Below are 17,316 nucleotides of genomic sequence, written 5' to 3'. Positions count from 1 at the left end.
GTATTACACTAGTTAATAATAAATAGAAAATTATTGCCTTTGCAAATCACAACTGGGGCTCACTTAAACCCTCCTCAACATCTGAGTCCATTAGGCCTTGGAGCCCAGAAATTCCATCCAGCATGAGTTGCCTTCTTAAGCAACTGGATGTCAGTAAACAACTGTTCCCTTGCCAACAATACCCAGGAAAGCCTACACTATGGACCTCACCCTGTCTCTAATGCCTGGCCCTGAGCCACTTCAGGGATGAGTCAGAGAGCAGCATCCCTGCTTCTCCTTTCTCCCTTCCCTTCTCCTTTCTCCCTTCCCTTCTCCTACCCCCAATGCACTGTCACTCAAGGTAGCTATTTAAAACCCACTATAACTTATGAGCCATAAACAAAATCACCTTGTCCATAGACCTTAGTTAATGTAGAACATGTCAGAGTTAAATTACCATGATCACAGATAAAAACCCAATGTATTAGTACACTGACTTTTCAAATATGATCATATGAAGGTTATCTCCTGAATACTCTTAGGTACCAATCAGGCATCCCCCCACCACCAACCACATACACATGCCCTGGTTACTGTAGCAACCTCTCTCACATTGCTTTTCAAGGTAAAGAACTAGAAAATGTGCCGAAGGTAAATTTTCCTCCCCATCAAATCAAGAGAAAATCATGAATGTCCATTTCTCCTTGAGATTAAAATTTGAGGGGATTAAAATACACATGTTTATATAATTCTATCTTTCAACAATTAGAATTTGTTGTACAAAATTTTATTCGAAAAGAAGTTCTACTTTTCTATATGATTTCCTCCACCATATGAAAACTATCATAGAAACCAAATACTTCAAACAAAAAAAGAAAGAAAAAAATACTTCATATGAAAGTGCTTATTAAGCTGAAAATCTTTAGGTGAATATTAACTTATTTTTGAAATATCCAAATATATTAAAACATTCATAAAATAACCTAGCTTTGGATTGTCCAGCCTTCCTTATTACTTTATTAAACAATAGCTGAACGTAGGTCTCAAATCCTAGAAAGGAGAAGACTTTGAAAGAGCCAGGAACAATCAAATTTCTATATAGAATAACTATAAATAAGCACAGAGCACATTATAATGGGAATTTAGCTGAAGGCCTTGGCCCTACCTGTTCACAGCATAGATTCCTTCATAAGAATTTTATCCCCTCACTAAAAAGCATGAATCATTTTGAAATTGAAATATGAAAGCTGATTCATGAGGACAAACATAAAGAAAATGACTCCAGCCCATTGTTAAAATACTCCACTCTGGCTTATTCTAGCTTGTTGATTTCTATGGTAAATATAAGCAATTTTTAATATTTGTAACTTCAGGTGAAGGACTGAATATCCTTTCATTTAAAATTCTTTTGTACTGTTTGAATTGCTAATCATGATGTGAATAACTACTACAAGTAAAAAATTGTAAAAAATCATACTCCATGTATGTATGGCAAAATACACTCTATTGTCATGTATATCTAAAAAGAACAAATAAAAGCAATCATGCAAAAAATTAACCCCTATATATTTGAAGAGAAGAACCTCAGTGATATCCTTATTAAAGATTAATATACATACTTCAAATAGATAAGGAAAACAGAATCTCATGTCGAGGGCTCACCATAGTTCCCTGGCTCCTCAGGTATTTACCTGGAACACAGTTTATGTCAGGTACTTTATTAGGTGCTGGGGACACTGGGCTAAAACCAACAGACATGCCTCTGCTCTGGTGAAATTTATAGCCTCATTGGAGATGACATTAGTAAAGCAGTCATTCCAATCACTACTCACTACAAAAGAAAATCACAGGGTCCCCTGAAAATACAGACTAGAAGGCCAGAATTGGTTCAGGGGACAGTTGAGCCAAAAGAAGCTGAGGATGTGACAAGATTATGTGGTAAGTGAATGGTGCTGGGCAAAAGGCTGGAGAGGAGCATTCCATGCATGAATACTCTAAACTGCTATAAAGGAGCTGGGATCTGCAAGCCATCTGATTTCTAAAACAGTGTCCCTCCACCACAGTGCCTATACTCAGCAGTCATGTGAACATCAAGGAGCTGTCAGTGTTTAAAGCACAATCAACCATGCTCACGTACACCAAAATAACTCTAAGAGATTAGCACTGTAAATCAGAGCAAAGTACAGCTGATAACAATACTTTCCTAAATGGCCCATGCAAATTTCTTAATATTCAGAGTACTAACAGCCCTTTATTAACCTGTATTAAGGCATATATCAGAGTAACAAGTAACAGAAGTGCTTAATATAAATCATTCTCTACCTACCTGCTCAACTAATAATTGTTATATAAGCCAGGGGTTGAACATACTCTGTGAATAAGAAACAACCATCGCCTTGGTGGAGTTGAGTTCAATGAGAAAAATGGATATTAAGCACACTTATATTACAACTTAAGTGGTCCAGAGCAGGCACAAAGTGGTCTCCCACTTGAAAAAACAAATATTTGAGTTCTAAGTTCCAGGTCCATCTCAAATAATCTTACTGCATTGTCCAGTTGCATTAAAATAAAGCAATATTGATAAGGCTTCAGTTAAAGTCCAGAAAAAAAATGAACACTTAATCCTTTACTCAACCAACACGATATCTAGTTTTCTGGCATTCTTTAACAAAGTTTCTTTAAATTTGTTTACTGGTTACAGGAAGAATTTTGAAGATTTTATCACAATAAATGATTAGAGATAAGAGGGGAAGATTATATGCCTTTAAAATCCACAGAAAATGGAAACAATTTTCTTTTTTTCACACTATTTTCCAAAAATTTCCCAGTCTTCAGATTTTGGCTCTACCGCCCCTCTGCTAGGACTCATTTGTCCCTCGTGCTACTCGTGAACACACATCTAAAGTAGAACCAACAGACTCCTATAGTTCACTGTTTAACACAGAAATGCTTTCTCCTGTCTAAAGGCCGGCAACTCCAATCTCTCCTCATCTCCCAGTGCAATGAACACAGCCCCATACGGACTTGGGCACATTTCACTCATCTTTCCCTTTACCTTTTTCACACAAATGCCACTGGTTTGTATGCTTCTACCCAATGTATCCAAAGCTTCTATACCCTTTCTTTAAGGTATCCCATTGCCCATTGGCTCCTGTCCTGGCATTGTAACTTCTGCACCACAGCAGATAGTCTTACTGAGCATCCTCCTGCAGTTCCAATTGGCTTCCCCATAATACCATGGAGACGCAATTTGTGATACTGCATCATGGATGAACTCTCTCCCACCAGAGGGGGCCCCTTTAAAAGAACAGTCAGTTGGGTACACTACCGTGTTGACCTCCAGTTTTACTGACTGCAGGTCTCTCTCCTTGAATCTTCAGGTGGTTGAGAGAGCCTACTTAAGAAGAGAAGCAAGACCCAAGACAAACTTCAACCATCTTGCAAAGCTGAATGGGAGTGGAGAGGGGTTTGAGGTCCTACGAAATGGGTCAAGGTGGGAAGATAGGGCTTCTGTGGAAGAGGTGGACCCTTAGAATTTGTCTGCTTACGTATTCTTCTGCCATCAAACCCAGCTGAAGAGAAAGTTCCTCAGCCCCTTACTTTTCTACCACCTATTAGAATGTTTTCACCTCTTCCTTGAAACCCAGACAACTTTCAACTTCTTCCTAAAAGTTCCAGCTGGTTTATGGGAATCCTCATTACCTCCCCTCTGACCACTCAGCTTCACCTTGATCTCTGCTCCTCCCCAGCTGGCTTGGGTTAGAAAGTGCATGCGGAGGGAGGCCTCAGATGTGCCAGAGTTCTTTCTCCTCAGGCCAGAGTCTGCTTCCTTTCCCCACACCATCTCTGGAAGCATGCCACCTGCCTCACTAGTCACCCCTCACACACCTTCATCTGTTTGTTGAGGGTTACTAAGAGCATCAGGCTGAGTGCATGACTCTCCTTTGCCATCTCATAGTGCCTCAGCAGTTAACTGTGAGTCACTGACCATTTTCTTCCCATTGGCTGCTATGCACTGGGGGCCCAAGGTTCTCTCCCCATACCTCTGAACTGCCTTCACCTGGAAGCTTCTTCCACTTCCTCCATTCTTCTCCATGCTCTTTACTATTCCACTACTGGCCTTTTCAGTCACCCTGCTTTTTCTCTTGAGTCACTGCTCACACAACATTGGTCTCTCCTCATAACTGTGTCTCTTTATTTTGTGGCAATTCCTCAGATCTTATCAACAATCCTGTTTAATCACTAGACTACTTAAAAGGAGGAAACTTTGAAAGATACAGGCTCATAACTCTGCTTCAGCACTTATTTATCCAAGTCAAATAACTTCTTGGAGCCTCCATTCCCTCATCTGGAAAATGGGAATAATCCCAATGGATTCTAAGATTGTTGTAGAGAATTTACCCAGCTCTGAGTCAACAGGATTCAGGAGCAGGGCTGGCTCTAGACCTCTTCACTATTTCATTCTTTTTCATTTCCACTGACACATCCACTCCTGTTCTAATCACGTATCACCCACACATACATCAAGTTCCTTCTAATAGTTTCTGGGCCTTCTTCATGCCCCCTCTCCCACCTCATCCCTACTCCTTTTATCTCTCAATCTTTTCTGTTTGCGGCTGCTTGACTAATTTTTTCTAACATAAATGCATATCATATTGCCACACTGATGAAAGATCAGTGGTCTCCCACACTCTGCCCTGGATAAAGTTCAATGCCGTAATTTTTAGGTTCATCATTCAATTTATTTATTCAACTATCTCTCTTACTAAGGCCATACATATCACATCTCCCTTCCAGCCAGGATCGAGTCCTTACCATGCTATGGGGTGGCATGATGTACTGGTTAAGACTGTGAGAGGGGGCTGTGGCGTTGAGATGGGTGGAATACAGGTGACATTTAATGCGTGTACAACCTCAGGCAAGTTACTTACCCATTCTGTGTCTCAATTTCCTCATCTGAAAATGGGAATAATAACAATTCTCACTTTGCTGAATTGTTTTGAGAATTGTGTCAAGGGTGTTTTAAGGATAAGTAAGTTAAGGTATACAAGTCGATTATAACAATGGTTGGAAAGTGGCAATTGCTAGGCACATGCTCGTTATTATTATTACAAGCAAGGTTCCTTTCACCTTGCCATTTCCACTGCCAAGAAAGCTTCTTCCCTGCCTAAATCCCATCTTGAAGATTTGGTTCAAGATATATTGCTTTTACCTGCTTCAGCTCATATTATCTTCTCAACTTGTAGAAATTTAGTACTTTTCACTTGAACACTTACTCATCTTTTTGCATGGGAAGATACTGAGCTTTTTTCTTAGTATACAGCATGTCTAATCAATGAAGCTATAAAGGTACCAAGAGGCAGGGGACATTTCTACTCCCTAGAGTGCCCACCGTGGTGCTGAGTCTATGGTAGCAGGGAGGAGATATAAATCACAGCTGATTCAAATCTTGCTTCCATTTTGAAACCATCAATTCAATTTTTGCTTAAACAAAGAATGAAATATAGTTTTAGTACTTGGTATTTTGTTTTAAGCCAGACTCAAGAACATCACTGATAAGACAGAAGACTTAAGTTTCAGTCATAATGGCCAGGATGCCTTGTCTCTAACCTGGGATACCACAGACCCCACAGAGCTATCAGGAGAGGTAAGTTAGATACCAAATCTTAGGACAATTTAGGGAAACACAAAATAAATGTTAAACATTCTGTAAATTAAGAAGTCTGACAAATCAATAACTGATTTTTTTAACTTTTAAAAGTAGCTCTATTTAGTGGAAAAGAGAAAAAACAATGATTTTTTTCTGAACCATGACTAATTAGGTTTTAATTACATTAGTAACAGATTCCAAATAATGAAAGAAATAATGGGTGTAAAAAAAAAATACTCTCTCCTAACAAGATACATGACATAGAGAAGAATGTGAACTCCATGAGGGCCAGGCCCACACCTGTCTCCATCGGTAAATGTCCCTGTGTCCAGTGTCTGCCACATAGTAGTAGTTTACCATGTATGTGCTAAATAAATGTATGAGCTTTTGCCTGAATAAACACAAGAGTATTATCTGATGGCTCACATTCAACATTATACGAGTTTAATTACTTGATTAACAAAAATTTTATCCATAGCACAGGTCAGAAAACTGGTGAGGATAACATATTTTAACCATCTCATCATGTGCATCATTTGTCATCAATAGAGAGTTGTCCAACTTACAAATATATATATATACACACACAAGAAATCCCTGAACCACTTCCTGTGAGACACCTGCCACAAATGACAAGCCACTAATGAGGCACTTTTGCAAGGGCACACTGACATTCTTTACAAACATCAGTTGCAGACCATTATACACAAGCTGACATATTACTTTCGGTAATGACAGATTCTTCACTTGAGGAAATTAATATTCAGATACTTAAATTGTCTGTTATGTGTCATGATGTCACACCGTGACACACATTCTTACAATTCCTTTAATTATAAAGCATAATAATGTTTCATAATCATCTAACAAAGTACATAACAGAAAATGTGATTCTGATGAGAGATAAAAAACAAATCATCTATGAATGAAGCTGAGACATTTCTTTCAAGGAGAACAAGTCCTGTGCTAGCAGATCTAGTTAGGGTGTCAACTTACACCTTAGAACATTAGAAGATGACAAGTTAGATTGTGATTATCATTTAAAGTTTGATTGTGATATCATTTAAAGTATCATATGATCTTGCAGGTGATGAGAAGAGAGAAACTGAAACGTAGGTTTAGCAAATGCTTAGAAAGGGCTTCATAGAGGAGGAAGTAGGGATTACTTATTGAGTATTAGTATCATGTGATCAATAGGAAAGTGAGGACTTACAGAATCTTACAGATATCAGGAACTGAGACAGGTGCTTTATATATCTGATTTCATCATATCTTTATAAAATCCTAGGATGTAAACAGTATTATCAGAAGCTCAGAGAAATCATGTGAGTTCTATAAGAACACACAGTTTGGAAGTAGTAGAGCCTGGATTTGAACATAGACATGACAAAAATGGCCATGAGCCTTTTGCTATAACAAGTTGACTTCCTTTGTTTTCAAACTTAAAACATTTGGATTTTTACAGAAAATGCGGATGGATGCTAGAATAAGGTGGGCATTCCAAAACAGCTAAAGCAAGATTTGTAGGTAGCAACATCCAGAAATACTTGGTCCAGAGTACAACAAATAGAATGCTACAGAATGAGGCCATCTGAACCATCTGAACACCACCTGGGGAAATCTGCAGATGATTATAGCTCCACGGAGTATGCTATGCACTCATGACATGCATTAAAAGGGACACATTGATTTAAGATAAAAATAGTGTGTAAGGCCAACTTGCTCTGGAAAGTCAAGTGCACATGAAACTTTGGCCTGTGATGTAACATGTGGGTAAAGATCAAAATAAACATCTGAACATTGCCTAGCAACTGCACAATAACCACAGCTGATCTGTGATCTGAATCCAAACTAGAAAGTCTGTACAACGTTTAGTCACAGCCTGTGTCTGATTATGAGCTCTGACACTGGATCACCCCTCTGTACAAAAATCCGCCTCAGTCATGAAGTCAGACTTCCAGTTCTAGAAGGCAACTGCTTCGTTTTCTATTGCTTTGCAAACTCTAGTTTTCTGGTGCTTTTTTGGGGGGGTGGGGGCGGGCAGGGGGTGGATCACAATAACACTTTGTAGACAAGGAAAAAAGTAAAGTGCACAGCCTAGATCAGCCATTGAAGAATGGAAAAGTAGCTTCTTCTCTCTGAACTTCTGTTCATGTCTGCAGAAATCCTGGATGCTTTTCTTTTTTAAAAAAAAATATTTTCTTTAGTTGTCAATGGACCTTCATTTTATTTATTGATACACAGTACTGAGAATTGAACCCAGTGCCTCATACGTGCTAGGCAAGCGCTCTGCCCCTGAGCCACAACTCCAGCCCCCTGTTGTTTTTCTTGATGCATGAAATAATTCCAACTGTGTTTGACCTTTGGCTGCCCAAAATAAAAAGTCAGACCTGGAAAAGACAGCTTATTTTCTATGATTTCTCCCCTAGAGAAAGTGGGTTTGGCAAGGATTTACTACAGCCTGTGAGTTAAGCAAATTCAAATGGCAGAACAATCCTATAATGACCACAGCTTTGAGAAGTCACACACTAAATCTTGCTTATGTTTCTCAAAGAAGAAAATGTAATGTTCTATAGTATGACATTTTTTTTTTGGATTAAAATGCATGGCTGGTATATGTCCATGTTCCAGTCCAATAAGAAAAAGGAATCTTTGCAGTAAGAGCACAGATTTGTAAAAATCCTAACAGATTATGAGGACATTTAGAGCATACATGGTTATTGATGGTATGATTATTATGTAAGAATGAAAAATCCTGAGTTTTGCTAAACAACCATTTTGGAAGCCTTTCAACTTGTACTCCACTGTGTTCATTCCATAGGGATAGACCTAACAAAGGGTGAGAGGAACATGATAACGTTTTGGGGTCCTCCTGAAATAGAACCAATTGCCAGCCTCAATCTATGTGGCTCCCCCACTGAACTACATCCCCAGACTTTTTTTTAAATTTTTAGTTGTTGATAGACCTATATTTATTTTTTGAAAATTTATATATGGTGCTGAAAATCGAACCCAGTGCCTCACACATGCTAGGCAAGTGCGCTACTGCTGAGTCACAGCCCCAGCTCCTGTCCCCCAGACTTTGAGATAGGGTTTCATTATATTGCCCAGGCTGGTCTTCAACTTGCCATTCTCCTGCTTCAGCCTTCCAAGTAGCTGGAATTATAATCATGTATCACCCCATCCAGCAGAAGCATGTTCCTAATTAGAAATATTAAATGTCAGAAATTATAACTATGTTTTCTTATTTAGGCTGATTTTCAAATAACCAAAATTTAAACGGGGAATGAAATAAAATGCCATTAGGGAAACTCTCAGATGTATGTTGACAGAAAATTACATCTTTGCCAATATGAAAGAGGTGGTATACAGTATTTAGAAGAATGGCCCTGAATCCAGGCCATTTGTGTTTGAATCCCAGCTTTGCTGCAAGCTATGTGACCTTGAGCAAAGTTCCTAAGTGCTCTGTGTCATATAATGGTGCTTCTGCTGCATATCCCACTGTTCAGTAGAATAGAAGAATAGATTTTAAAGTATGATTTTTTTGAAATTGATGCAAAAAATGTACATTGCTATTTCCTTTCAATCTAAGCAAAAGTACTGTTTTTCAAACCACACAAGTGAGTTTTCAGTTAAATACTGCTTAATTCTGCCATTTAAAAATTTTACCATATTCAAAGACAGCTGATTCATTCCTTCTCTACTGCTTATGTAAATTGTCTGAAGAAACTATCAACGACACAATTATCTGCTAATTCCAGGGTATAGTACTCTCAGAGAAACCATATCTATTAGAAAAAATTTCAAAAGTATTAACATATTGAGAGCAATAAAGAGCATAATATTGATTTCTAGTGCTTATTTGAATTTAGAGAGACATTCCTTTTTGTTATTTACACTACCTAGATATAAACTACTAACTAGAGGAATTTGTAAGGTCAATCTATGGAAGAAAGCCCCAGAATCTACTAGAATCTTGCTATCTGTGTGATGCAGAGTTAAGTTATTTAAATTCTCTGAGTCTCTGTCTCCTAACTTATAGAAGTGTCAGAATACCTCTTTGCATTGTTTAAAATTACACGAATCTTAAGAGGAATAAATGAAATTTTATGTAAGTCCTATAGCACAGTAATTGTCCAAGTCCTCCAGTGAGGAGGGCTGAAGACACACAGCTTATTAGATATTAGAAGTTTTAGTCAGCTTCCTTGCTGGGTGACCAAAGACTTGAAAAGAAAAGAGCAATTTTAGAGGAGGAAAAGTTCATTTGGCGCTCACAGTTTCAGAAGTCTCAGTCCACAGACAACCGACTCTGTTGCTTTGTGCCCTAGGTGAGGCAGAACATACTGGCAGAAGGGTTTGGTGGAGGAAAGCAGCACAGGACATGACAATCAGGAAATGGAGAGCTCCCATGACCCGGGACAAAATATATACCCCAAAGGCACACCCTTAGTGACCCACCTCCTTCAGCCACACCCTACCATCAGCCTATAGTTAGTTACCTCCCAGTTAATCCCTATCGGTTGATTAACACACTGATTAAGTTAAGACTGTCATAGCCCAATCATTTCACCTCTGAACTTTTTTGCCTCACACATGAGCTTTTGGAAGACACCTAATATCTAAACCATAACATTGAAACAGATACAACCGTTGGGAATTGGGAACTGAAGAACCCAATGAGGAAGGAATCCTGGCTGCAGGCCTCATGTTGAGTTATCCACAAAAAAAAAAAAAAAAACAGAAGCTATCAAGGACTGGTCATCAGCGAACATAAGCCTGAAACTTGCCCACCTGCCCAGGGTAATAGAGTAAGAGAGTTTTCTTTCTGACTGGAAAATGAGTTTAAAACACACTTTAAGAAAGAGGAATTCCAAACCTGTGACACTTTTGGTATTCAGAATCCAAATTCACTTTATCATCTTGGAATGGAAGCTTCAAGCCAAGGTATACACTTTGATGAAATCTGAACCATCCTAGGTAGAGATTTATTTAAGATTACCTGGTAGAGCTAGCAACTTCAGAAGCAGAGGGAGGAGGATTGCAGGTTCAAGGCCAGTTTCAGCAATTTGGGGAGGCTCCAAGCAACTTAGTGAGACTAGGTATCAAAATAAAAAATAAACAGGTCTAGGGATGTAGCACTGTGGTTTAGCATTTAGCACTCCTGGGTTGTTGAATCCCCCATATAGAAACAAAACCAAACAAACAAAAATGCCAGGTACAGACAGTTCTAATAACCTAGAAGAAAAGGGACTCTCACAAAAACAATATTCACTGAATGTGAGTTTCAAGCCATCTGTTTCAAACTTCTTCAGCAAGTAAACCACCATAGAGAAGAACCGGCAGTCACAAGCATGGAAGAAATTGCTTTTAAGGGCCTAAAGATAATAGAAAAATCTGAAGGAGACCTTAAATAGGTTTTGAAATTTAGAGACAAAATAAGGAATAAAACACCCAAATCACAAATAGATGAAAGTATAAACTACAATTACCTGAGTAGAGATTTAAGACACTGGAAGATATTTATAACGACATTATTCATAATAGAACACATAAAAATAGATTAAAATTACCAAAAGAAATTAAGAAAGCTGGAAGATAAAAATTCTGACCACTGGGTCTTTGCTGCAGACCTCTGAATATGATGCATCTTTATAAACAGAATATTATTTTAAAAATGCACTTCTAAGCATATGAGGCACTCTTTTAAACACTGTTTAGAATACTATAAGGGCCTCTGATGATTACTTCCCATAGTAATCAAGTTGTATAAAAAGATTTTATTTGCTCTGTTGGATAGAAACACAATTTCCTATTTTCATGATCAAGAGAACATAGAAAAAGTATATATAACTAAAAAATGTACAAATAATTTCATTCTGCTACTTTCCCTGATCACCCTCTTAGCATAGACATTAAAGAAACATTGTGCCTAGAAAGCTGAGCTTCTGGTTTCTGTACAGGACCAGTATTCTCTCACACTTCTAATAACCCTATTCTGGGCAACTCTGGAGGCCTCAGGGTCTGATCTAGGCCTTAAGTCACTTGTATGGATGAACTCAGTCCATTACGAAGTTTAGGAGTATGCTTGCATACTAAGGGAGTCTTAATCTCTTCAACTTTGAACAAAATGGGATCAGTCCAGATTTTTCCTTGGATTCCAAACTTAAGAAATGAACATTAATCAACTCAGTTTACAGGAGACCTTCAGTGTGATTCAGAAGTCTGAGACTCTGTGGATGATTAGAATTCTTATGAAGATTTCATTGCACAGCTAAAGCCACAAGGCGACTTTACAGACTGGTTCTTTATAGTCCAATTCACTTTTTTAGAGCAGTGGTCATCAAACAGGTGTAAAGATTTATCTATAGAGTTTATCAAGCCAGAGATCCCTCAGTAACTCTGATTGTGTGCATCTGAGGTAGGATTTGAAGAATCTCTATTTTTTAGTCAAGTATCCCCAGCTGAATTTGTTGCACATACTCTTTAGGCCACACATCATAAAATACTGTCTTAGAGAATTCTAATAAATTGTAGGCCATCCCCAGGACAACATGGGGAGAGCACCAGGACCATGGGAAAGGGGTGATATTCCAGAATCACCCTACTGGCCTGCACTTTCTGAACCAAGAATTTTCTCTTTTCTAAGAGGTCCCAGCTGCTAAAAAAACAGCTCCCTATAGTTAAGGAGGCTTGCTTAGATAACAATTACATCTGTCATTCTTCAGTAATCCATCAGCAAGTCTTATTGGTAAGATTCACGTCAATATTGTTATTGTTGTTTTCAAAGATCGTTGCAAAGGGATCTGTAGGAAAATAAACAACGGCCAACAACCAACCAAGCGACTTTGTAACCAATATGCACCAACAGTTCCTATGTGAGGAACAATGGAAATGATAAAAGATGAGTAAAATGAAGAATGAAAGTCTCCCCATCTAGCTAGATATGGATCCAATAGCAGCAGCCAAATATGGAATCAGAAACTAGATTGACATAAATGTGTCATCTGATAAGAGAGGGATGGAATTCCAGGCAGGTTATTCTGACTGTTGGTGAACTTGTCTATCCTTTTTTGTATCTTGGTGTGGGTGGTGAAGAAAGAAAGAGGAAGATGAACAGCAGGAATGTGTAACTCTACAAGCTTGTTTGTAGGGCTGTTATGAGGTCTCCAGAGCCCCAGGACAAAACAGAAATCTTTGGGATACCTGATGCCAGATGGAAATCCAGTCCATTTACAAGGGAAGGTTGTCAAGAACATCTCATCAGAGGATTCTACAATTAGAACAATCTCACAAAATAGTCCATGTATAATTATGTAGGGGGAAACTGGAGTGTCTTAACTTTTAAGGGGAAAGTATGGGAGGATGGACAGGCAAGCCCATGCTTAGGAAGTTGAACGCGTATCAGACATAGCAGTTCTGCCTTCCACCAATAGTGTATAACTTGAACAGCGTCTCAGTCCTTAGAATCTGTAACTGTTGTCATTTCTGCTTTGGACTGGACTCCTAGTTGCTGATCTCATTTAATAACTCAAATTCCTAGTATTTATTCCCAGAAAGAGAGTCCCTCTCCAAGCTTTACCTTTAGCTTCCTCCCTCGACCTTTCCTTTTACTTATAGGACCCTTCACCGAAATGCTACTTAGCCCTTCTCACATTGTCTCTTTATAGCTGCCATATGACCATACCTCTGTTTGCCTAGCTTCATGTATTGCCCACTGTAGAAACTCAAGGAAAAAAGAAAGCAAAAGTGGTTCCTTACTCATCTTCTAAAAATTTACTCACTCTTCGATCTTTAGCCAAAAGACAAACAGATATTAAGTTTCAAAAACTCTACTTATAAATCCTAGAGAATAAAAATGAATCTTATTTTACATTTGTATCTACCCAGGAAAAAATCTCTATTTCAATGCAACAATATCTCAGGGCTCTATTCATATTAAGATAAAATCAATCTATTTTTTGCAATCCAAAACATATTTATTGAGAAATTGGTATGTAGAAGTCATCATGGTAGATGCTGTGGGGGTTTAAAGATGGAGACTCTGTCTTCAGGAGGTTTTTGGTATAGCTTGCATTCTGGGGCTAGGGTTGTGACTCAGTGGTAGAGCGCTTGCCTAGCACTTGCAAGGCACTGGATTCGATCCTCAGCACCACATAAAAATAAATAAATAAAATAAAGGTATTTTGTCCAACTACAACTAAAAAAAAAAATTTAAAAAGCTCATATCCTTAAAAATGATGTAATTGTAGTCAAATGAGACTTTAGTATGTGATAACTTCACTCACTAAACCTCATTTTTTAAAAAGTATTTTATGGAGAGCTATTAAAGATATCCTGAGAAATGGTGCAGTGTCATTTTCTTAATCTACAAAATGGGCAAAAAAGAGTATTTTATAAGTACATTATCATCACAGTATGTCAAGTGTTCAACATATGCCAGAATACAGTATATTTCAGTAAGTGTGGCTATTACTATTAATACTCTGTTATGATACAGATGATGCTTATCTATTTTTCACTAGAACCAATTACAGTCACTTTGTAATGATTAATTATTGCTCAGTGTAAACAACAGAATACGCTAGGGCATGCACCAAACAATGTCACTTTTCTACTGGTATGATTGCACATAGTTTTCACCCAAATCTCCAAAGTTCAAATGAGTAAGATTGCTCAGAAGCCATCAAGTCTAAGGAGATATTATGAAATAACTTAAACATTGGAAATAAAAGGACAATTCAGAATTGTCACCCCAAATGCCATGAGTATGCCTACTGAAGAACCTAGGGTAGCTGACCTTTTAACATAGAGCTATTCACGGAGAGAAAATGAAATGCAAAATGTTTGAGAAGGTTTATTTTACTTTTCCAGTCTTGAGATTATTTAATTCAAAGTATCAAAAAATAGGATAAAATCTATCCGTCTTCTGGGGTTAAATATGTTAGTATTAAAATATATATCTGTTGGGCTGGGGTTGTGGCTCAGTGGTAATGCCCTTGCTTGCATGCATGAGGCACTGGGTTTGATTCTCAACACTACATACAAATAAATAAAATAAAGGTTCATCAACAACTGAATATATATATATATATATATATATATATATATATATATTTGTTTTATATGATTACCCAACTGAGGGAATTGTAAGCTATAATGAGAGAGAAGATACAAAGATATATATGTACACAAAAGAACATTGACTGTGAATGTTTTGTTTAAATAACACTGACTAATTAAGTAGTTCGTATTTTGAGGAAAAGTAAATAATTCCACCTAAGAAGTTGTGATAACTTCAAGATATAATTGTTAATATAGCCCAACAATAGAAACATAAGTACTTGGCCAGTTTGAAGACATTAGTCCAAATAAATTACTTATTTTCCAGATAGCTTTCTTTTCTTTTTGTTTTCATTCTTCCAAATTATTATTTTAGTGATACCTGTTAAACTTTTTAAAATTTTTGTTATTTTAGTTATTCACTATGGTAGAATGTATTTTGACATATTATACATGCATGGAGTATAACTTCCCATTCTTGTGGTTGCATATGATGTGGGATTCCTGTTAAACTTTAATTGTAAGAGAGGCATTATGCTCAGCCAATTCTACCAGACTGAAGAACACCACACACATTGATACTTAAATGCGTCACTTCATAATCACTAAATGACAGTTTGCCTAGCACACCAAAAGTCCTTGCTACACACACCGTGTCCCCCCTTCAGCTTCATTGCTATTGTATGCTGACTCCATCCATCTGTAGAGGTGGCCTTTTGCAGTTCAGCATGATTTTGCTCCATTTTACTACTTCATTTTAATCCTCTGTGCCTCCTTGAGCCCAAGTAGCACACCCTACCACATTCCCAGCAACTCAATATTCCTTTCAGATACTCAATAAGGAGAGTGCAAATTGGATTCATGCCTACAAGCAAAACATCAGAAGAGGCTCTCTATAGTTACTAGAAAATAAACTTCCCCCTTTCAAATAGTACATGTCACTGCTTGTTGAGCTTCTCTGCAATGCAGAGGTTTTTCCTCTAGAAAACATCTCAAACAGCTGGAACTTTTCCCCACTACTGCCTAAGAATTCCTGTCACTCTGAATCTTGAAGACTAGTCATAGGCTCTAAGGTCCCACCCCTTAAGGAAGCTGCAAAAAGCCTCTTTGCCTCATTTTCTCAAGCTGTAAAATGGGAATATTGAATTTGCTTCTTGCTAGTTAATAACTGGAGAATGCAGGGGTCCTAACACTATGGAACAGATTAGATTTTTAAATTTCAGTGAAAACACTTTGTATTATTGAAAGATACACAAAGCATCTACCAGTGAAGTTAACCTATAGTCTCAGATAGTGCTCAAGGAAATAGAATGGAAACGTGTTACAACACTTGCCACACCACACCCAGCATGGGTCAGGTATTCAGAAAGGTCACACAGAGTGAGCTCATTCTCTAAATCAGAGGTCATCTCCGGGGCGGGGCGGGGAGGGGAGGGGTGCCGGCTGAGGAGGGGGTCTAAACCCTAGAGACCACAGTATCACACCAGATCAACACAGCGCCTGCTGTTCTTCTTTCATCATTTGGCCCAAATCACACAAATCCCTTGTATCTCAGTCACTAGGTACATTCCCAGCTGAAGGGTCAGTACGACATTCTGGACACGGAGGAAGGGTCTTCAAGAAACACTATGGAACTTAGAACCTGTCTGGAAAGAAATGTATCTTGGGAGTCAAGATATCAGTAAGAGCGCATGTCCCAATCAGCTTTAGGGTCCAAGCCCGGGACAGGCAGGGCCCGGGCGCAAGGACAGGGCCAGTGGCATAGTCTGCTCAACTGAAGCTGATGCTGCGGTGGAGCCGCAAAAGGGCTGAAATGGGTACTCACTCTGCGTGCGGCTCGCGGGCCCAGGAGACCTCAGCTGGGTTTTCGGGATGTTTGCATTCCTGTTGGGCTCTGCCCCCGCGGTTTCACTTCGGAGCCACAGCCCAGCCAGCAGTGTGACGCGGCGGGCGGGGCGGGCCCCGGGATGGCAACGCAGGATTGTTCCCTGCCCTCCCGAGCGGCCACGCCCCGGCCGCTGCTGATGAGTCTCGGGAGGGAGGTCCCTGCTCCCCTGCCCCAGTCAGTCAGGAGCCTGGCATCCCCGGGGGCTGGCCAACTCTAACCGCGTAGTTTGTGATGTAGGCCACATGCCCTGTGTACTGTACAGCGCGGGCTGATGACAGGCCTGCCGTTCCCTGGGTGTCACCCTTGGTAAAACAAAATACGGAGCAATGCTGGGTAAGTGACTCTTCCCATATAGGCTCCTCCCACGTCTCCATGAAACTATGCAGTAAATAATCACTAAAACCAAGGGTTCCCAAACCCATTTTAAATTGTGTAATAGATTTTTTTTTTTTAAAAAAAGAGCAGTTTAAAAGAATCAGAATCCTACTGAATTATTGAGTTGTACATTTTTATGATAAATCAAAATCAATAAGAATGGCTTTGAAGCCACTGAATAAAATGTGAACTCACAAGTCTATCCTGCTACACGTAAGTGAATGTATAAATAAGTAAATAGGGGGAAAGGAAACATTCTTTCTTATAGAAGAAAGACAACCAATAAATATAGAATGAATGGTGGAAATAAAGAAGAGTTATTGAATTTTAAAGAAATCTGGAATCCCAACTTTGCCCAGAACTA

At 38.7% G+C, this 17,316-nt stretch overlaps 1 protein-coding gene across 7 annotated transcripts in view; it reads right to left on the bottom strand.

Moving 5' to 3' along the window:
* The window catches only part of Cast (calpastatin), a 112,691-nt gene that overhangs the window by 46,177 nt on the left and 49,198 nt on the right, over positions 1–17,316 (bottom strand). The window contains exon 1 of one of the 7 annotated variants that reach the window (XM_026385872.2): positions 16,515–16,737. The exons of 5 other annotated variants lie outside the window; for them this stretch is intronic. The gene's annotated coding sequence lies outside the window, so the exon portion shown is untranslated. Of the gene's footprint in view, positions 1–16,514; positions 16,738–17,316 lie in introns of those variants that run through there. One more of the 7 variants, XM_026385873.2, reaches the window with a different exon arrangement.

This window comes from Urocitellus parryii, chromosome 1 (genome assembly GCF_045843805.1).
Source record: "Urocitellus parryii isolate mUroPar1 chromosome 1, mUroPar1.hap1, whole genome shotgun sequence".
In the NCBI taxonomy this organism is placed as follows: domain Eukaryota; kingdom Metazoa; phylum Chordata; class Mammalia; order Rodentia; family Sciuridae; genus Urocitellus; species Urocitellus parryii.
Note: the sequence above shows the minus strand (reverse complement) of the source record. Positions and strands in the feature narration are given on the sequence as shown.